Source organism: Apis mellifera, linkage group LG5 (assembly GCF_003254395.2).
Source record: "Apis mellifera strain DH4 linkage group LG5, Amel_HAv3.1, whole genome shotgun sequence".
In the NCBI taxonomy this organism is placed as follows: Eukaryota; Metazoa; Arthropoda; class Insecta; order Hymenoptera; family Apidae; genus Apis; species Apis mellifera.
Window position 1 is genome coordinate 7638077 of NC_037642.1, and position 21867 is coordinate 7659943.

Below are 21867 nucleotides of genomic sequence, written 5' to 3' on the forward strand. Positions count from 1 at the left end.
CTCTCCAACTAGGAAAGATATTATCCGGGATGTAAACGCGGTTGATTCAGGGCTCGAACAAAACGGGGAGGAGCGCACCGTTCAACGATGCGGCTTAAGCAGGGCGCGAGTTTAAATACGGCAGCCCGAGTTCGCGACAGCTTTACCGCTCGCTGTAAAACAAATCCTAATCTCTTGACGTTGCTACCGTGCCACTATCTCGCTCCACTTGTTTGCACTGCGCGAGCGCCGCCGTAGACTGTGGCGCGTATTAGGCACACGCGTGTACTCACGCTCGAGTTTTCGAGACGAGAGCGACTTTGATAAAAACGATATCCGGCGCGGTTGCGGCGAGAGGATGGCGGGAAGGGGGAGGGGCGATGTTTAATCTCGCGATGGGAGCGCGTGGTGGGCGGGCGAACGGTGGTCTGTTGAACAGGTATCAAGTGGGCGAGTAAAAATTTTTTAAAGAAAGAATAATTTCATTCTCCGAGAGACGTTTCGAGAGATTTTCTTTCTTTTTTTCTTTTTCTTTCTGTTCTCTTTGGGTGACATTGGCTAGGCTATGGTGCAAATCTGCCTTCGTTAACTTTCATTTAAGATTGAGAGGAAGAAAATCCTCGAAGGAGAAAGATTCTCTTCTCGTCGAGAAAATCAGAAGATCTTATGGAACGAGCTGCCAACCTAAAAATCAAATCGCTCTCCCAGGGAGAAAATATATAGCGCTTGAACCGAGTAGTCGAGCCGACAAAGAGTCTGCGTCCTCGAGGCTAGTTGCGTCTCGGATGGACTCATGCAGATGAGCATAACCGAGGGTACAGGGGAATGGGAGGGACCATTCTCTCGTTTCGATGTTCCCTTCCACCGGTTGCATCGGCTACCAAGATGTTTATGTAGATGAGCGAGCCCGGTCCACCTCGACGAGGTCCTCGTCGACGAGGACGTGGGAGACTCTCGGTTGGCCGCGGACCGGCCAACGGTTGTTAAGAAAGTTTCGCATAAATATCGAAAGGGATATTTTCGGGCGAGGCGAAAGATTCCCCTCCTCGTGGAAGAAGATTAAACCGGGCGCAAAATTAACGTCCGATTCCAGTGGACCCTGGTCAAAGGAGAATAATTTCGGTAAATCATTTCGAGAATCATTTCGTGGGTTTCACGCCGCTCGTGAAATTGCTCGTGCAACGTTATCGTATTTTTCCCGCCGCGATAATATTCTGTTTACGAGTTCGGTTCCTCCTTCTGGAATCGCGTGAAGCTTCTTCGTCTCGTATTGCGCATCTTGGACGCATCTCTTCTTTTTTTCTTAGCGCGTGTGCTGCGTGTGCAGCGTGATAATCGGTACATTGTAGAGTTTTTTGAGTTATGCGATCCGAGTTAATTATCTTTCAGAGGAGTCGTTTGTACGAGAGAGGCATGGAATTAAGGATCTTTTTCGAGAATTAGTAGTATCGGTTATGGCCGCCAATGATGCTTAACATCTTAACACCTGTCCCGTTGATATTTATTGCACGAAATATGAGACGAGGTATTAGGAGCCGGGGTATAAATTCTTACTTCCTCGAATTCTTGTTCGTGTCGTTCGTGTTTCTTCTTAACGACGGTTAAGAACGCTTTTTATTTGCCTTTATTACGGAATGATATTATCGATATTATAGATTAACTCAAAATGATGATGATGATGATGACGACTTTTTATTCCTTCTTTGAACGGAACAATTTGTACAAATCTGTACATCTGAATTGTAGAAACGACGATATATTTCTCTCTCTTCTAAAAATTTTTTTCCCCCATTAATCGCGAATTTCACGGGAAGAATATCTGAACAACAAGTTCGGGTTTGATTCTTTTGCTCCCGTCTCGTGGAAAGGACCACCAGACGATTCGTGTCTTCGGCGTCACGCCTTACACTCGTCGACCGACCCCCGTTAAGTGATTCGGCTAATTGCATCGTCCTCGTGACTCTCGGCCCCTCGCCCTTAATCACCCTAATCGCTGTCCGCTAATTATTCGCGGCTCGATTAAAGAGGCAACTGGTTGCATCCAGATCCAACGTCGCAATTTTCTGACCAAATTCGAGATCCTGGAGAACGTAACGCTTTTTTTGTTTTCATCGAATCGTTTCTTTTTTTCTTTCTTTCTTTCTCGGATCGTGGAACCTTCTTCGTAATCAGTTTCAATCTTCAAGAGTTGTATTTATTCCGGATAAATTTAATTCTATTTATAAATTAAGTAAACTATTTTTTTTTAAGTTAAAATAATTTTTGTACTACAAATTAAATTATTTGTTTTTATTTAGTATATGAAAAGAAGAAATGGGAAGAGGTCTTTCTAGCCTTATATCAAATTTTAAAGATTTTGCAAAGAATTGAATGGAATTTTAATTGTTTTCGGAAGCGCTATCCAAGTTATAATTCTCCTTCGTCTTCTTCCAGGATAAATCATTTATCTAACATAAAATTATCCATTTCTAAGATGGATCGTGCAAGATAGAGAAGCGTTGACGTTTCCAATTGTTTAATTTAAACTGTTGATCGGATATCGTTCATAATTCAATCTCGAAAAGATGGATGAACGGAGGAAGTCTTTTCATTTTCTGCTTCGAGATACGAGAGAGCAATTAGGAACAATAATGTTTCGAATGCGGGAATGGCATTATGGTGGTCCATAAATTGCGCCACGAGGAGCGTCTTATTTTTCTATCGAACCTTTCACGAATCTTTGTCTACCACGACTTTGCGTTATCTCTTCTTCTAATCTCCTTGATCTCTCGAAAATATTCTCGAATTAATAATTTCGAGCCACTGAGAGTCTGTTGAATTTTAAGTAATTTCAAGTATAATTGGGAAAAATTGTGGAAAATGCATTGGATTTAAACTTAAAACGAGTTATACGATATTTCTTAATTAATCTTTACATTTTACAACGCGGAGAATTTTTTGAGAATTTTCTTTTTCGCCTCAACAATCTCGTTTTTCATTTTCCTTTTTTGTTCTCTTTCACGCCACGATAGGCGATAAAAAAAAAGAAAATCGAAAATAAGAGCGAGGAGGAAGGAGGAACGATGAATAAGGATGAGTAATTCTCGTCGAGCAAGGATGAGATTGAATTGCAAAGATAAAATTTGCACTCATGAATTACAGATAGATTAAATTGAATCTTAATTTAGTTTCCGCGGTTAGATCGTAATTGGCGTAGAAATTATTATATCGAGTGAGAATTTCAATGGGGAATTATGAATCTTTGATATCGTCCTTCGCCACGGTGAACGAATATATAATATTCGATGATGATAATAAGTCGATTATGGAATCAACATCCGAACAACACGAGATATAACAACTTCGCGAAACCTTCTAGAAAACTTCAACTTCGATTTTCTCGATTCTTCCCTTTCAAGGATCACCGTGATCCTCGCCGTGTCCTTTTACTTTTTTTCTTTCGAAACGAGACGCAAACCTCGAGGTGTTGAGTTATCCGCGAAACTGTGCGGATAACTCGCAGGGTGGGGGTGTTTGAAAAAAAAACAAAAATCTTTGGACGGGCGAAGTGTGAACGACGGAACGATAGCCTTCGTCGTAGGCGCGAACAGGATGCGATTAGCATTTCCCATTTGCATATTGACGGGATTTCGAAAAGTTATGAATATTTTACGACCCTCTCGGTGTTGCCGCGAGCCGTGCCATCAACCGTCGACGACAATGCGAACGACGTGCGCCCGCTCATTGGTCTATTGATAACGTTATCGGACCGATCGACCGACGAGAGAGAGTTGGCGAGCGAATAGATATTAACGCGGGATAGGATGGACCGTTTTGCCAGGAATTTTCGAGGCGATGAAATATATGTACCAATCGTTGGATGATCCCGTTTTTAGGGCGTGATGGACGTACGATAAGGTCGAGTTCTAGGCGAGAGAGCGGTGCGTGACCTTAGGACGCTGATAAGGGTGAGGTGAAAGTATCGGCCGAGCTCGAATGGTTTCTCGGTTGGTCGAGAGGTGGCGGTGCTTGGTCTTTTAGCTGCGATTCCCCTTTAGCTACGAGGAAAGTGTCGATTTTTTTCATCGAAAAAACGAGACTTTATTCGATTTTATTCGGTGCAATGTATAATATTGCAAGATGGGAGCGCGATGGATGTACGAGATTAAAATAATTTTCTTTTGAAATTAAAATTGTTAGGGAAGTTTGTTTTCGTTGTTTCGCTTTTATTTAAATATTTTACAATATTTTAAGATACGATCGAGCATGTTGGAGAAGTTAACGATGTGGGAAAGCATTTTGATCTTTCAGATAATAATTGAATATTGTATTCCAGATAGTTGGAAAATTGCAAATTGTTCCATTTTTCATTTTAAATGTTTTTTCAATTGATTTTCTAGAAACGTGTTTTATTCTATTTACACAGGGGAAAGAAAATTGTTTCGTTACACGGAATTCATAAGATTTAACCGATGATTATATATTTCAGTTACGTTTTATTTTTATCGATGTTTTAATATACCATTATAAAATTCACATTCTAGAAAGTGAATGATTTATTCGAATTTTATTTATTTGAATGTCGCTTTCGAATATTATTGGCTTTATCACAATAGTTGTATAAATTATGTAATGCTCCATACTTGTTTATTATTATATTCTGGAATTTTCCAGAGGAATAGAAAGTAAAATTATTCCTTTCCTTCCTAATTTCACGTCAGTTTCACTCACCGATAATTATATAATCCTCGAACGAAAATATTATCCCTTGAATAAAAAGAAAAGCAACAAACATTTCAATATTTCAATATATTAAAATAATATTTCAATTTGTTTACTTTTTCAAAAAAAGTACGCTCCCTGAAAAAGGGATAATTTCATCGTTACAAACGTCTCTTTCTCTTCGTATCTTTCTTCGATTATTAAAAAAATTAACCGATATCCAGCATTCCATCCAGCTGGAATATCCTCCATCACCGTACACACATCCCACGGAAACCAGCTCGTTAGTCAGCGAGGCCAAGCTCGATTCGGACCGTGTAAAATTCTGATTTGATCGTAGGTAGGGGTGGAATTCGAGGTATTCGAAACTGACATTGAACCGCGTGCACGGGCGGGCACACGTTCCACTTCCGGTACATAACTTACGCGGCGGCGGCGGCCGTGACTGCTACCAATCAATGTCTCGATTATCGATAGTTTCGGAATTTCATTATCACCGTCGTAAAACGGGTCGTTATTTAGAAAACTTCCGAACAGGCTGGCAAATAGAGTCGCACAGAAAGAGACCGGGTTATATTTATGGTAATAATTAATAGAAACTTGCCCGATAATTACGTTCTAATCGTACAATTTTTCGTAAAATCCTGCTTTTTGTCGAGCGTAGAAAAAGAGAAATTGGTTATTGGATTCCGTTGTGTTCATTTTTACAAAAATTTGAAACGTTTCAATTATTTCGACGAACTAACTTCCGTTTCGAGCTGATCTTGATCTTAGCGTCAAAGAAGAGACTTTCGTACAGCGATAACGATTGATCACGGCTCCGGACACGAAACGAATTCTCGCTCTCTCGTCGAGGCGAGGGTCCATTAGTCAGGAATCGTCACCAGGAGGGAGGGAAACATCGACGATTTAACAAGACGTCATTGGTTGGAAACCGCGGTCGGGTACAGGCTTTTCAATTCGCCATCCGGCGAGGATCGTGCGGGTGATCGATGACGGCCGTTACCAATGTTTCCAACGCGCCGCGAAAAGCGAAAAGAAATCTCGAGAATGATCATCCCTTCTTCACGAATTAAGAGATAATCCGGATAAATTCGAATCGCGACGTTCGAAGCGGGCGTTCGGTTCAAAACAAACGATTTATCTTAGCTCTCGCGAGGATCAAGAGGATCGAGACGAGAAGGGTCGAGACGCTGTCATCCCTCCCCGATCGAGAGAAAAGGATCGAGAATCGGGGGAAAGAAGGGAAGAAGGGTGAGAGAAAGTGGCGAGCAACGTTGGGAAGTGCTGCCCCCCGGTGGCGAGGCTGCAAACGAAATGAAGACGAGTCCTCGAACTTTGACTTTTTCCAAGGGAACCGGTAACCAGGTTATGCAACGAGCAGGATCGCTACGAGGAGATCGTTGACAGGCGAAGACGGAACATGCTTTCCACGAGGAGAGACAACGTATTCGTACGAATAAGCGTGGTATAAATTCTTTATCTTTTCCACCCTTTTCCTTCTCTCCACCACCAGTCTTCCAAAATACCTTCGATAAGATCGCATCGTAGATAAAGGGATTTATTCGACCGATTTATGCGATCGTCATATTCCTCCTAGTCGCGATAATGTCGAATGGCTAACTTGCGCGCGCGACAAATCAGCGCGTGAACCCACCCCGGTGTATAAAAATCGGAGAGAGAGAGAGAAAGGGGGTCCTGCGAAAAAAGGGCCCCTGTTTAAACCCGTTTCCCCGAAAATAATTCCCGGCGTTGTTGTCCCCGTGGCGTTGGTCCGTGCGTGCGTCGGTCGATTCTCATCTCGCAGGGAGGAATTCCACAGGTAGAGAGAGAGGAGATGGATCAGAGGCGCACGAGTTGCAGGCAGCAACAGCAGCAGCAGGCTTGCTCCTTCTCTCTCTCTCTTTCTCGCGGGGCGGAGCACTGTCCATCTACCTGGCCAGGGGTACAAACGCGCATTCTAATAATAATCTATGGGAAGCCCGCTCAAAGGCACGCTCTGAAGGGGGACGGAGAGAGCGCGATGATGCGGCGATCGAGAGCAGGACGGAGAGGAGGATGGGATGCAACGAGGGAGGTGAAGCAAGCGGTCAGGTGAAGGAAAGGTATTAGAGGGGCTTAGGTTGGCCGGAGCCTATTATGAGCGCAGCGGGGTGTGGGTGGACACGGATCGTGGATGGGGGGAGGGCGGAGGAGAGGGGAAGCGTCGAATGGATTCGGGCATTTTTCTCCCCCGATTCGGCCTGGCCCCGCTGAAAGCCGGCTGTCGATATTTAATGCGATAATGTCCCGTCAAGTGTGACCAAACGTCCCCGTTGACTGAGAGCGGCCGGCCGCCCGCCCGGCTGACTGATGTCCCGACATCGGTGCACACGGGCCCGCCGACATGGCCGACTCGACTCGTTCTCGGAGGTGGAACCGAAGTTCTGAGCTTCCGGGACCGGGCGCGCGTTTTTCTGGACCAGCGTCGCCGGCCATCTCTTCCTCAGTCCAGTCCGTCGAGAGCCCACCATCTATTTCTTTCCCGACCTACGATTTTAACGATTTTATTACCGTTGCCATTAGATTTCGACCCGTTTTTGCCTCATCTTTCGCTCCCTTTTTGTCCCCTCTTGTCGCCCTTCTTGTCCAATTTACGACCCCGTGCCTTTCCCTTCCACGTCTGAATCTATGCGTATGAGAGAGGAGATTTCTATGTATAATTACATGCAGATAATAAACCGAAAACGATTCTTTCTCCGTCAATCTTGTATTATTCGAGAAGCAGCTCTCCATCGATGGTAGAAAGATTCCGTTCGAGTGTTGGATTGATGAAAAAAAAAAAAGGAAGAAAAAGACAAAAAAGACAGATCCGCGGAGTAAACAAGAACGATACGGAGAAGGTTCAAAGTGTTGAAGTCGATATCTCTAACGGAGGGTGGCGGTAGTTGTTCATCTTCCAGGAGCCCGTCGAGGCGTTTTTACTCTCGGCCGATGGTGGGCTGGTGCAACGAAAGGGCTGGTTGCACGGGATGTGTGCGGGGATTTTAAAGAATGGTTTCCCGCGGCGCATCACTCTTACCCGCCGGTTAAGGGGCTCCTCTTTCTCTCTCTCTCTCTCTCCTTCCCCCTTCCCGCCGTTTTATCGGCCCGCGTGTTTACACCGTGGGTCTTTCGGACGGATCTTTTTCGGGAAGAGGAGAGGAGAGAAACTTCCGCGGCGTGTCCGTGTCCAAGAAGAACGATCGTCCTACAGCGGCAGATAACTCACTTGTCCGGCTGGCGTCAAAACAAAGGATCGTGCCTTGCAAAAAATCCGCGTTTCCTCCTCGAATCCCGTGGCCAGGATTTCGCGCAGATCACCGTATCCCAAACTCGGTTACACCTTTCCATCCTCCAAACACGATGGATGCCCACTTTGGTTCGTCGAATCGAGCCTGAATTTATCCAAAGAGAAAGTTATTTTCGAAAAACGCAATTGAAAATAGAAAATCGAAAACTTACGAATCCAAAGTATAAAATATCGTAAGCTCGTTGTTTTTCTTTTTGAAGACGAATCTCTCAAGACGATTGAATTGGCGAATATGAAGAAACGTTTGCAAAAACGATTAATCGACCAGTTAGATATTTCAGAGGAGGAAGAGGATTAGAATTCGGGCGAGTGGCAGTCTCCTTTAAAATTTAAAGTCAACAGGGATCCAATATTTATCGTTTCCGGGATCGGAAAGCGATGTTATATCCCCTTGTGTCATCGACTGGAAAGGTATCCTCGGTTCTCCGGGTCGCGATGTAACCACGGCGCTGCCGCCATAACTCACCCTCGCGTAATTACAGGGTGTCTATCGCGCCCCCTCCCCTCCACCGCTTTCCCCTCCAACGCCACGCTTCCACCACCGTTCGTCCAGCGCCAGGCTCGAAGGCTCGTGGCTTCTCGAGGCCGTTTACCCCCGCGGCAGGTATGGGGCGCGTGTCACCTGTTCCCGGACACATCTCGTAAATAAGAGAAATAACATCTTAGTAAGTCGGCTACGCGACTCCTTATATCGCGGTTACATCGGTGTTTGTTAAACGGGGGGGCCTATGTTCCCCTCCCCCTCGATCGACTTGGCCTACAACCAGCCATGGATCAAACGAACCACCGGCGATTTATGAAGCTGTTGCGCGTTCGCTCCTCTTTCTTTCTTTCTTTTCATTCTCGAAGTGGGCACACTGGAAAGAAAGAAAGAAAAAAACGAGCGAAAAATTCTATTCTATAAAATGTATCCGCACGTTTCATTATCTGGTATGTGACGATACGTTATCAGTTGGAGTCGAGTGTTAAGCGTGTAACCGATCATCATACTCTCGAGTGGACAGCGATACCTTGGCGCAACTTTGTTGTAAAACGATAAGTGACACACGTCGTCGTATGTACAATCTCCACCGTTCGAAATTATCTATGTACGATACGTATCGTTTTATTATCGATCTCGGCCGAAGAGAATCCGTGAGAGATTCTTTATCGCCACTCCTCTTTTCACGCTGATTTACGCGAGAAAACGTCGAAACGGATGAACGAATTGTCGTTGGAATTTGGATATAACAAATAAATCTCCCTCCCTTCTCTTGCAACAAAAGGGTTGACAATTGAGTCGTTATCGATCCCTCGATGGATAATTAATAATCGTAGGATCCGTTCCGTTTGGACGAAGATTGAAACGTCGTAAAGACGAACGACAGTGTCGGATCGATGGATCTGTGAGCGCCGCGTCCGATTGTCTAGGAGAGGATCTCGATAGCCACGGGATAGCGGCGTAGCCAGTCAGGATGAGTCCGCGCTTTCGCATGACGGCCGAGCGGAGCGTTAAGTGGTTGTCGAACCGAGGATCGAACATTTCCAAATAAAAGGGGCACGAATCCATCCTCTGATGGATCGCGATTCTTTAACCGGCCTCATCTTAATTATTCCGTTTTCCCTATTTATTATTCCTTCTTATTTCTTTTCTAATCTTCCAGATAGAAGATATATGTTCGTTTCTCGATAAAGAGATATGATTCTTCAACGATTCGATTATCATCTTATCACCGTTTATCGTATATCCTTTTGCAATAAAAATTGCAATCTTCAAATCTTTAAATATCGATGTATTAATTGTTTGGCTCGGACTTTATGAGAGTGGATAACGGGCGAGGAAAATAGGGAAGACTTATTCTTTAACTAAAGAAAAGAGACTCTGCTTTATTTTAGAGAGAATAATCATCGAGGCTGGATTGGAGCAGAAAAATCGGCGCGAGCTTGTGAAAATTGTTAAAGAGATATACGAAGTATAGATGGATCCTGTCGATATCTAATAAAGATTGAAGCATCGAGAAACTAATTCGAAGAAGGACAAGGAAGAAAGATCTCTGATCGAGAAAGAAAAAATAAAAATTGGAAACGTTCTTTAACCTAGCAGGGAAAAGTGCACAATTGCGTTTATTATTCTCCGTCACCCCGTTCCAGAGAACGTAGAGAGTTTCTATGCATTTGCAAGTGACGACAGGGAGATGCAACGGGGGTTGAGATTTCTCGCATGTCATCGCCCGCCTGTGTTATGTATATGTATGGAGATGCGTGTATTCCGTTCTCCCTATTGTCGAGCAAACGCCATTCGATTTTCCATCCGTGGAAAAGAAGAGGCGTGCGCCGATGGCTGCGAATTCGTTTCGAACCGCTCACTTGCTCGCGTTTAAATCTTTCTGCAAATCTTAACGCTTAACATTCACGTCCCATCCACAGGATGCAAATTAGCATCCTCGTTGTGCGCAACTCTCGTGGTTATTGCGCGTTATCTTTTCAGGATTAGTTGATGAAATTTCGATATTTAAGATAATTGATCTCGAGTTTTGTCATTCTATTATTATTACTTGATCGCTTCTCTCCGATATATATCGCAAGGAAGAATAATTATTGGATATTTCAACGGTAATTAGATAGATATTAGGCGGATATGGCGAAATAAAATGCAGAAATACGGGATGAGAATGGTGTGGGCGAACGGACCAACAGGTCAGGTAATTCGGTCTTTTCGGGAAATGTATGGGCCGACCTTACACGGGGACGCGTCTAAACCGATGATCCTCCACGGCCTCCGGTCGAGATAAGCTTGCCTACGAACGGCCATTTACCGTCACCAGGAACGTAGCGAGGCAAAGTGGAGGAGGGAGGAGGCAAGAAACCTTCCTCTTTCTTCCTCTTCCTTCTTCTTCTTCTTGTTCGAAACCGGAGCCAACCGTTTCCCGGTTTGACAGCGACCCAACAGTAATGAGAGTGGCTGCTTGCATACTGAACGAATCCTCGGCATCGAGATTCCGATCTCGCGGTGTACACAAACAATAACGTCGCCGCCGATCATTTTCTGTCGTAAATCGGGCTGCTCTCTTCGCAACGTTGACGAACGTCGTCCCACTTCTGATGGATTCGAATTCCTGGATCGAAAATTCCGTTTTCAACGGAAGTGCAATGAAATTATATTTAACGATATTTAATTATCCTCCATCGTAGACACTCGATGCATCTAGAAATATTCGGCAAGATAGTTGGACGTTGACTAGCGGTTCGTTTCGATGCATCATCTCTCCCCCTGCTCCCCTCCCTACCTTTCCAACTCGGCGCAGGAGGAAAGGAAAGGGGGCGAAGAGATCTTCCGATATATACCCCCAACCCCCTCCGGGTATGCATCCCGGCCGTGTGCAGCCGGCCTGCCAGTCATCCACGGGGGTTTAGTCACAGTGGAATTCGGTTGGTAGGATTTCTGCTTGCCTCCGGACGCCCCGTCCTTCGTCTCGGAACGCGGCGAGCGACCAAATTCCTTGTCCATCCTCCGCCGCTCCGTGGAATTCGCCGAGTGGAATCACACGCTCGAACCACCCCCTCCTCCTCCTCCTCCAAAATCGTGGCCGATCGGTGCGGTATTCGGCACTCGTTAGACCCCCAACTATTCAGTTTTGATGCGCATCGCAGCCAGGGAAAATGTCGCCCCGGATGGATGTTCGATTATATTTTATATTCGCTCGAATTCATGATTCTGTTTCGAAGCTTTATGATCGTATGATGTTCAAGCTGGGAGAAAGAAGATAGACGAGTCGTTTTTTCGTATTTGTTCGATGATTTAATTTGTTCTTCTTTTTTGAAAAATATGATGTGTTTGGTGAATGATGATAGGTGTTTCGGTTTAATTTCAACATCGATTCGCAACAAAATATCGCGAATTGAAGATGGTTTGACGGTAAATGGCTGTCAAGCATGAGCACGTAACTTCATCTCCGCTACAATTTTCACACGGAACGTGATCGACGCGCCAATTATATATGCGCGATGGAATTTTTTAAACGGGACGTCGTTTTTTAAATCGATACTGTCCACCGTGCGAGATTTATTCCTCGTCCTTTGCCACGCATGTTGTAAGAAAAGAAAAGAAAAGAAAAGGAGCTTATATAATATAGCTCCTTCGAGGCTGCATTTAACGCCTCGATTTCGCTCCTCCAAATTTATTCTCCTTGTTTTAATCTTCATATTTGACTAATGGCATAATTGTCCGTTTATATAATCACGTATATATACGCGACAGCGATAATTCAAAACGGTGGAAACGCAAGTAGCAATAATGTTATAACAAGAAGCTCGTTTTATTCCCGATCTCCTCGTACAATTATAATTTAAATCTCCATTCTCCTCGTTGAGAATCACGCGGGCTATCGCGAAATTGGTATCACGATGAGATTGAACTCTCCGAAAATAAATACATCTCGAAAATCTTGCTCCCTCGATGACAATTATCTCCTTGTATCTCGCGTTCAAGATATAAATTTTCATAACTATAGAACAAGTTACTTGTTTCACCAATTTTCCTCCAAAATAAACTTCCTTCGATAAAACGATTAACTAAATCTCTCATCATCCTTTGAATCGTCATCGAAATCTCTCGATCGAAGTCTCATTCGCCAAAAAGAAAAAGGAAATCGATTTGCGCCATTTCCGTTGAACGGAATCCATCGGCGCATCTATAATATAATAGCATAAGAAAAAAAAAAAAAGAAAAAAAAATCGCGTAACGAGGGAACAATTAGCCGCCCCTTGATAAGGAAACATTCGGGATCCCGGCGATTATTGGCCGGAGCGTGAAGGCGGAACGAAGGAAACGAGCCGCTCTCGCCGTTTTGCACGCTCGTTACCGACACCACGGCGTGGAGGAACCCTCCTCCTCCTCCTCCTCCCTTCTCTCCTCCTTCTTCTTGCGGCCTGCTCGCGTTTTTACGGGGGCGACGCGGCCTCGTTTCAACGTTGGCCGCAATTACGGCCCTATCGAGGGAATTTCAGTATCGCGGAGGAGCGTTTAATGACGAGATCAGATTCCCTCATTCGGCTTCATTCACGATGGTAATTTATGCCCGGGGATCCCGCTCGCCCCTAAGACGCCCACGTTAACTTTGTTCCCTGTCTATCACTATTATCGCGAACGCAAGAGACCGTGAGAGGTTGCGCTCTCCGCAACTAGATTCTTCGGATAGCGGATAGCGGAGGGGGGAAGGGTGGGGAGGGTGAAGCTCGTAATTATTTCGACGTTCAACGTTTGGAGAGCTCGTTTGTCCATGTAGCGCGAAGCACTGTTTAACGAGGAGGGGAAAGATGTCGGTAATTTAAAAACCGTGAAAACCGCGTTGAACGTGTAGGTGGCACGAGAAGTTTACCAGTTTATCGTGATTCAAGATCGATTTCTTCGATCTACGATTTTTATACGAGTTGCTCTTTTCTTTCTTTCTTTTTTTTTTTTTACGGGATATATGAAAGTGATACGTTTTTGTAACTTTACTTGGTTTGGATTGGGTGGGAAAAATAAATTGGATATGTAATTCTTCGATCTAGGGATCCTTTCTGGATTTTTATTAAATACTTTCTATGGCTTTTTAAGTTAAGTTGAAAGAAGAGGCGTGCGGATTTTCAAGAAATTTCACCGTGTCTTAAAAATATATTAAATTGAATCTCGTATAAAACTTTTCTCCATTGAATTGTTAATACTGCATTCGAATCATATAAAACGTGATTGCTTATCCTTTATTTTTAAAATATTATTTCGTCGTACTTTACGATTCCCAAATTCAGAATATCTCAGACTCTTTCTTCGTTTCATCCCCAATCTAACGCCTAATTAATTAACAAAAAATAAAAAAAACTTAAACTGCATGAACCAAACCATCATCCTCTCGTTTTATCGCAATTTCTCGCATCGAAATTCCCGAAATGAAACGGCACTCAACCCCTGTTCACCCTCAACCGAATCCTTACCTCAAACGTAGATGGCCAGCTCAACCACCGTCCTCCACCTTTATCCCACGTTAAATTCTCTCTTAAATCGAGAGGGATCGACGGAATAAAGTATCGAGCGTGGCCATTTCGCTCAATTATTTAACACTGGAGGCCGATTCCATCGGGCAGATAGGACGCAGATCAGGGTTGGAAAGGCGGTCGCGATAGAGAGAGAGAGAGCTCGGTTCGCAAAGGGCGGGCTTAATGGGGCGCGGATACAGGGCTCCTAGGGGTGTCGCATTCACGTCGAGTGATCGATCACGGGTTATCCGGCCTTAGTCCGTTATAATGCGCCACCCCGTATACCGGGCTCGAGATCGCGCGTGCTCACGATGATAAATTCGTGAAAGGCGTCCGTCACGGTGCACCGGTCGCCCTGGTCTTCACCATGAATAAAATTTGTATCGCGACGCGGAATGGAGGGAAGGAGGGGTTGACTTTGTCCATCCCAGAAGGAAGCGTCATCTGCATAAGAAGAAACGCGCGAAACGAGGAAGAAGGGAGGGGTTGGAGATCATCCCTTTAATGCGATTGAAACCTGCTTTCGAGGATTTTCCAATCGTGTGTTTAAATCGAGGGAAGGTTTGTGTTTAATTGGTCGGTAATGTGATTGGTGGAGGGGAAGCAAGGGTTAAAAAGTGATATTTTGATTTTGATCGCGACTGGGTAATATATTATTTAATTTAAAGGGAGAAATAAATGATTTGTTATTATAATATGACATACATGATCGAATAATGAAAATGTTACAAAAAGGTTTAGTTTTGAATGTAGAAGGAAGAAGATTGAACTAATTTCAAGTAGGTTTTCTTCTTGGGAAAAATATTTCTAATTTCTTGTCAATTATAGTATAAAAAAATGTAGAAAAGATATGAAAAATTATTTTAAAATTCTATTCTTCTTGCTCCCGTTAACTCATTTAAATGATTATAGAAATCTTAATCGTTAAGAAATGAACGATTATTAAAGCGTTTTAATGTTAAATTTATAAATATTGATAAACTTATCGGGAATGGAAGAGATAAAAAAATAAGGAAAATTCTTTATATCCTTTCCTCCTCCACGTTAATTCATTTAGTCGAGGCAAGTGTCGGGACAAACGATTACAAGGCAAAGTTATTTTTTTCGTAGTGTTGATAACCGAGTCACGTGACTCGATGAACCTAGCCAAGTGCATTAAGCCGTATTCTTTTTTTTCTTTTTTTTGCATATTACATATATAACGAGAGAAATATATCGTCACCTTGGTTAGCATACTTATCAGACTGAATTATGCGCATGAATACGCCTGTGTATATCGCGCAACTATAAGTTGCATTATGCATTTGCACAAAAATAACGCTTATAAAATATCCTTCCAAAGTGTAAAATCACGATCTCGATATTTCGAGAATCGTACGTGATATATTTTTCTAGGTGGGAATGGGAAAAGAGAAAAAAAATTGCATCGACAAACAGAATTAGAATTAATTGTATTTCCAACGATGTATAAGATATCTCTATATATATATATATAAAAAGAAACCGCATATAAAGATAAGATCGCATATTCAGAAAATTCAACGATCCATTACTAACAGTCTACCGCGACAAAAAAGAAAAAGGGAGGGGAAAAAACGAGCAAAAAAGAACATCGAAGATGGACATTAACATTCGGCTCAATAGCAAATCCGCAAAAAAAACTAGCGACTTTTTCTCGTCACCGAGCCAGCGCGCTTCCCAGAATCGTCGGAACGAGCGCGGGCAAAAAAAGGAGAAACGAGGAGGGGGGCGGAGGAGATGGAGAGAGAGAGAGAGAGAGAGAAAAGGAAGGAGGAAAAAAAACACACGAGAAAATAAGGAATCCACAGGATGTTCGCGAGAAGGAGGAGGAGGAGGAGGAGGAAAAAAAACTCCGGTTGTTCAAAGCGTTCGCATGAATGGTCAATGAACAGGGAGGGTAGGGCGAGAAAGGGGGTCGGGAGTAAGCGACACGGTTTGCTCTGTTTCTTGCGCTCGAGGCTGCTTACGCCGTGGCCCGTGTTTACTAACAGACCTTTTTTCTCACGGACCACGTCGTGGTTTCCGGATGGCGAGATACTCTCGCGAACCCACATGCACACACACGCACACACACATACACACGCTCTTCCTCTATCCTTCCAACTCTCGTTGGAAAACCATAAACACGATTACGAAACGAGGGCTCGGTCGTCGAGTGGCTCTGAGCGGAGCTGAGCGCTTCTCGCGAGGATGAAAATCATGGAGAGTGGGGGGGAGGGGAGCAGAGAAGAGGATCGAGGAGCGTTTAGGAAGCGGGGAGTGGAGGGGAATATTCGGTAATTCGAGAGACATAATCGGATCGGTGTCGCGTTTCGCGAGTTGTAGAAGAGTTGGTCGGGTCAATCCTGCCCTCCTCGTTTGCGACGGGGGTGGGGATCAGCTGTTTTTATACCTGGCTCTCCCTCGAATCGTTTTTTCGAATCATCCCCCGAGGGGGGTTGGAAAATTGGCGCGACGACGCCTCGTGTCGTTACCGTTCCCATTGGGTCCACTGCTAATTAGGTAGAGGCGTAATTGGCGGAATCGAGTCGGAGGGGAAACGAGGCCGGGGTACGGTTGAACGATCGGATGGACGGATCGACTTGGAGGATCGCTTCGATTATGGACGTGTTGTGGATCATTATCTTCTAATTTTTATAGAATTCTCAATCTTCAACGTATAATCGCGTTTCTGTTACGAGTAGGGAAATATTTGTTATTCATTCATCATTGGCACAATTTGTTTCTCCGATTGATTCGATTATTTTTTTTCCTTTTTTAATTCGATTCGTTTGATATTTCATTCCACCTTCGCCTTCCCCGGAGCAAATCGATCCACGCATCTCGATTTAATTTCTCGTTCGAGTGGAACATTTAGGTTCCATAAATATAAAAGCGTATCTTGGGAGATGGGTGAGATGGGCGAGATATAGAGAGGATGCAGAAGTGTTGGTACGATTCCAATTTTCTTGAATCAAATATCGGGTTCTTGCATCGGATGCCAAGATCGGAAATCGGTATTCACGGTTCCCCGGCTCAAAGATACAAGGATGGACGGAAATATTTTTAATTCAATAATCTAATGGCAAGGAAACGTGGAAACGTTGGAGAGCCGTCAAAGAATATTTATTTCCCGCGATATCGATATTACTCGGGATCAAGAAAAATATACCTACGTCCTCGCTGTACGGTGATCAATCTCGCGTGAAAAAATAAATCGCGGCGGGGAGAGGAGTGTAAAGGTCAATAATCTGCCCTTGAACACCATCGCCATCGCTCCTTCTCTCGCACAATGCTGAAAATATATCAGGAGACCAAGTTTTCGATCCTCCACAGCTTTCCCTCCGCCCGTTTTCAAACTTCGTCTTATTCTTGCTCAACCAATTTGGCCGCGTTCCTCAACCCGTCGCGAATAACGTTCGGGAGAGGACGAAAAGAAAGGCCAGCTTTTCCCTCCAACCCGAGTTTTGGCTCGTTGCCGGCGGATCGAGCGAGAATCGTCTCGGATACGCGGCTTTAACGCCTATGCGCTCCTACGTATCCTCCAAGCCCGAGTGAAAAAGTGGTCGATGGTTTACAAGGACCACCGGCCTCGATAATTCGCCGATCGACAACTCCGATCGTTTTCATTCAACTCCGGGATGAAAAATAACGCCCTGTTTCGTCCCTAATTGTGATTAAATACCGAGCAAAGTGCGAATAAAATTCTAAATACTCGATATTATTCAAATATATTATAATATATAAATATATATATATATAATATGATTAAATAGTAGTCGAGTGAAATTAATGGAATGGAAATGGCATAAATTAAAATTATTACGACTTGTATAGAATTTTATTGGTTAATAATATCGAGTAAGCAAGTATTTTTACGATGTCCATATATTATTTTGAAAGAAAGAAAAGAAAAAATACTTTCACCGATGAAATAGATTTATTACGAAAATTTATTTCCCAATTTTTAACCGTGCAATTATATTTAAACGCGTTTCGAATATACATTACAGCCAACCCGAGCCTCGAACAACTTGACAACGAAAAGACGACGGAAGAAGAGTCGAATAAAGAAGGAGGAATGGAAAATCATCGGCATGGTTAACGAAAACCGTATCACGGAGATGAAATAATTGGGGTACACCGCGTGCACGTTTCGTCGATGGCTTAACGGTATAGACATTGACATTGTTATGCCTGTGGGCACAATAGGGGTGACAGTAGAGAGGGGGAGGGGAGAGAGAGGAGTAGCAGGGGTGTTTCGCAGAATTACGGGAGGGACAGTGGACGGGTTAGGCCGCGCGCCATCCCCATTGTATCATCGCCTCTGTATTATACACCCCGTGTACCGTTTCGGAAACGCCTTCCATCTTAATATAACTCCATTTCCATGAAGCGCGCGCTGCTCGTTTCTCGTTCGGGGGTTACGTAACGATCGATCGATCCAGGTACGGAGAGGCAGTTTCTCGAGAAAGTTCGTAACCGAATAACGAGTAATTCAGACTATGTTTGATGGTTGAAATTAACTGTTCGCCTCGAATGATGGCCGAGAGGAACGGTGCAGCTCCCTATCTCATCGATTATGGAATATCTCTCTAATTTTTATCCTTCGTCGCATTCATTCTCGATTAATTTTTTTTTTTTTTTGCAACTCGTTACCGAGATGTATATCGAGTTATTATAATCGAGGATAAATGCTCGAAGAACGACTTTCGTTCAAATTGTCCCAGAATTGTTGAACGACAAATTGTATTTCGTCTCTCACTTATTAATTAACTTTTCTAAAAAGGAGAGAATATTATTTTTTCAAATAATACGTATATATATACTTAATAATTTTCATTGATTCCTTCGTTTCGTAGAAAAATCGTTTAAATTGGCCGAGAATAAAGGTTGGTTTTTATGGTATTGGCCAAGAGTACAGCGTAGGCTTCCGTGCGTTACGTAAGAATCGATCATCTTCGGGTATTACGCGGAGTTTAATGGCTCGTGGATGTTTACTTCGCGGAGGGTCGAAATCGCACGGGGGAGAATCCCTCGTTACTATCGACAAGCTCGGTTCCATCTCGCAGTGTGATTTATTGCGAAATAACAGGCTCCAAGTGTCCCGTGCCAGGTAAAGCCCCGACAATGTCCGGAACACCTACGAATTAACCGGATAAATGGTGTTTCGACCGACGAGAGAGAGAGAGAGGAAGGGTGCTCGAGGTTGGAGAGATTCGCTTTTACTTTTCATAATTGTTAAAAGTTTTGCCGTTCAATTTCGGACGAGAGAGAAGCTTTTTCGAATCGGTCTATGAAAGATGTAGATCATTCGTGATAAATATAGTGGCCGTTGATCTTTCGGTGTTGGAAGAAGCGCGTTTGAATTATCTCGGAAAAGGATTGATCATTGAAATTTTTCTTTGGTAAATTTTTCTGGTAATTAAGAATTCTTCGAGACTCTCTTCGAATCTCTTTTCAAAAGTCTTCCGGTTTTATGGCTATTGACCATTTATAACGTTGACCGCATTGACCACTGTACGAATCCACTGTAATCATTTCTAGTGTCAAAGTCGTAAAGGAAAGAAAATATTTTTATTGTGTTTCGGGGAAAATTTATTATTGGGCGTAAGTCGGAAGTGGAAGAAATTTGGCAAGAAGTGAATATAAATGTTGCTTCTCTCTAATAGGATTAGGTTAAATAGGATTGATCTAATAACAATGTATATTCATATTTGTAAAAGAAGATTAAAATTAATTAATTTAAATTTAATTTAAACCTAGTTTATAAATCGAAAGGTTGGGGCCTATTGTTTGGTTGAAAATGAATTCGTCTGCACGAAATATGTAATTATCCTATTTTTTTCGAGAAGCATATACTCATTTCGATTAACGGAGAATACACGGTGTTTCTCTGATGTTTAAGAATCGATTCAATCCAATTTCTCCATATTTATCGACAGACTTTCCTGTTTCATCTCTTCCATTTCTTTATAAAATTCATCCAAGCCTATTACATAACTCGTAGAAAAGTTTAATCATTTTACCGGCCGTAATGTAACAGTACGTACGAAGAGAGAAAAAAAATATTATCGCGCGTATTAACACGCGATAATTAATTGATCATGAAACAAGGAATAATCACGTTTGGAGAGGAAAAATAGTAATCGCGGGGAGAGTCGAAAAGCTAACAGCTTTTTGGATAAAAGCGATGGACCAGTTTTTGCTCGTCGCGCTGGTTTATTAATGCAACGGATGATCGTTCCTCGCTTCGTTAAAACGTAATCACGTTCAATTATCCGAACAAAGTGTCCGCCATTTCGGTCGGATAATCGAGGTCGCGCTGTAATTTGAATAAACCACCGCGCGAAAAATCCGCCGATGCGTATCGCGAGGACAAAAACGAAACGTTAACCGACTCTCCGCTTTCATCGTCGGCCGAAAATATTTTCATCCAACCGATACATATAGAAATGTGTGTGTATGTGTGTGTCCGTTTAACCTTCTTGGAGATGCAATTTTTGCGATTATAAACCAACCGATTATATCCTTCGAATCGGTCATCACGTCGAATATCTCGAAATATTAATAAACCTTTGCTAAGAATCCCACGACGAAATATATTCGTAAAAGAAAAAAAAAAGAAAAAAAGAAAAAAAAGGAGGAAAGAAAAAAAGAAGAAGAAGAAGAAGAAAGAGGAGAAAACAACGAAGAGGAGAGAAGCGCGAGGATTAAACGCAACGACGTCTGGCCCATCCTTTAATCCGGTCGAATATTAACCAGATTCGCGGCCCTGGTCCTTTCATATTTCGCCGGTGACGGCATCCTTCGACCTCCAGTCTCCTCTCCTCTCCTCTCCTCGATCGAGAAGGAGCAAAAAAAAAAGATCCAAAGATCGAAAAAAGTGAAAACAAAAAAGAAAGAAAGAAGAGGGGAAAAAAAGAGAAAGAAAGAAAAATCATCAGCGAGAGGAGAGAAATCGGAAGAATGTGGGGGTGGAGAAGGAGGAGGTGGAGGTGGAGGATGAAAAGGGATACGCGTCGATTCGCGACATTATGCAAACGCGATAGGGACGCTTGTGTACGCGCCACTGTCGCGAAACGCAACGGGGGCAGAGAGCCGTAGGGGTCTGGGGGGTGGAAGTGTGCCGCGCGGGATGAGAGAGAGTCATAAAATCGAGCGAAGTGAACGCCAGGAGGGAGACACTGAGTGATGTCGGTGACAGCCGCCTCTCTGCCCTCCTCCGCCTCCGCCGCCTCCTGTCGCTATTACTCACCCAACGCCGAATACCATTCAAAGTTCGAAACCGCACGTTCGCGACCCAATTCCTGCGTGGAGTCAGCTGTTCGTTCGGTTCATTCAAAGCTCGATCGACCGCCGCCGCCGCCGCCGGCTGGCTGGCTGGCTGGCTGGCTGGCTGGCCGTCCCGCGAGCAGACGCGTTGAATTAATAACCGGGGAAATAACAAACAAAAAAAAAAAAAAAAAAAAGGAAAAAGGAAAAAGGAAAGAAAGAAAGAAAGGAAAGGGGGGTAAAAAAAAGGGAGCTGGTGAAAAAAGGAAAAAGGAAACAGGGAGAGAGGGGGAGGGGGGAAGAGCGAGAGTGGGGAAAAAGGAATAGGAGAGGAAAAAAGAAGCGGCGATAAAACGAAACGATGTTTAACGCCGGTCGAGTGTTTTCCCAACCCCCCGATTGCCCTCCCTGCGTATAACACCCCTTTGGCCGAGCGATGAAATATGGCAACGAGTCGAGAATGACAACGAGTCGATACGATTCTATAAATTGGCCGGGTCTCTTCGAGCACGTTCCAACGGGTCTGTCCGACGGCCGGAATTTAACCGAGCATCGTTATTTGTCAGGATCATCGACTGCGTTATTTA

At 43.7% G+C, this 21867-nt stretch overlaps 1 protein-coding gene across 1 annotated transcript in view; it reads left to right on the forward strand.

The window, feature by feature from the left end:
* LOC552079 (homeobox protein homothorax) overlaps nucleotides 1–21867 on the forward strand; it is a 479885-nt gene that overhangs the window by 24614 nt on the left and 433404 nt on the right. The window lies entirely within an intron of this gene.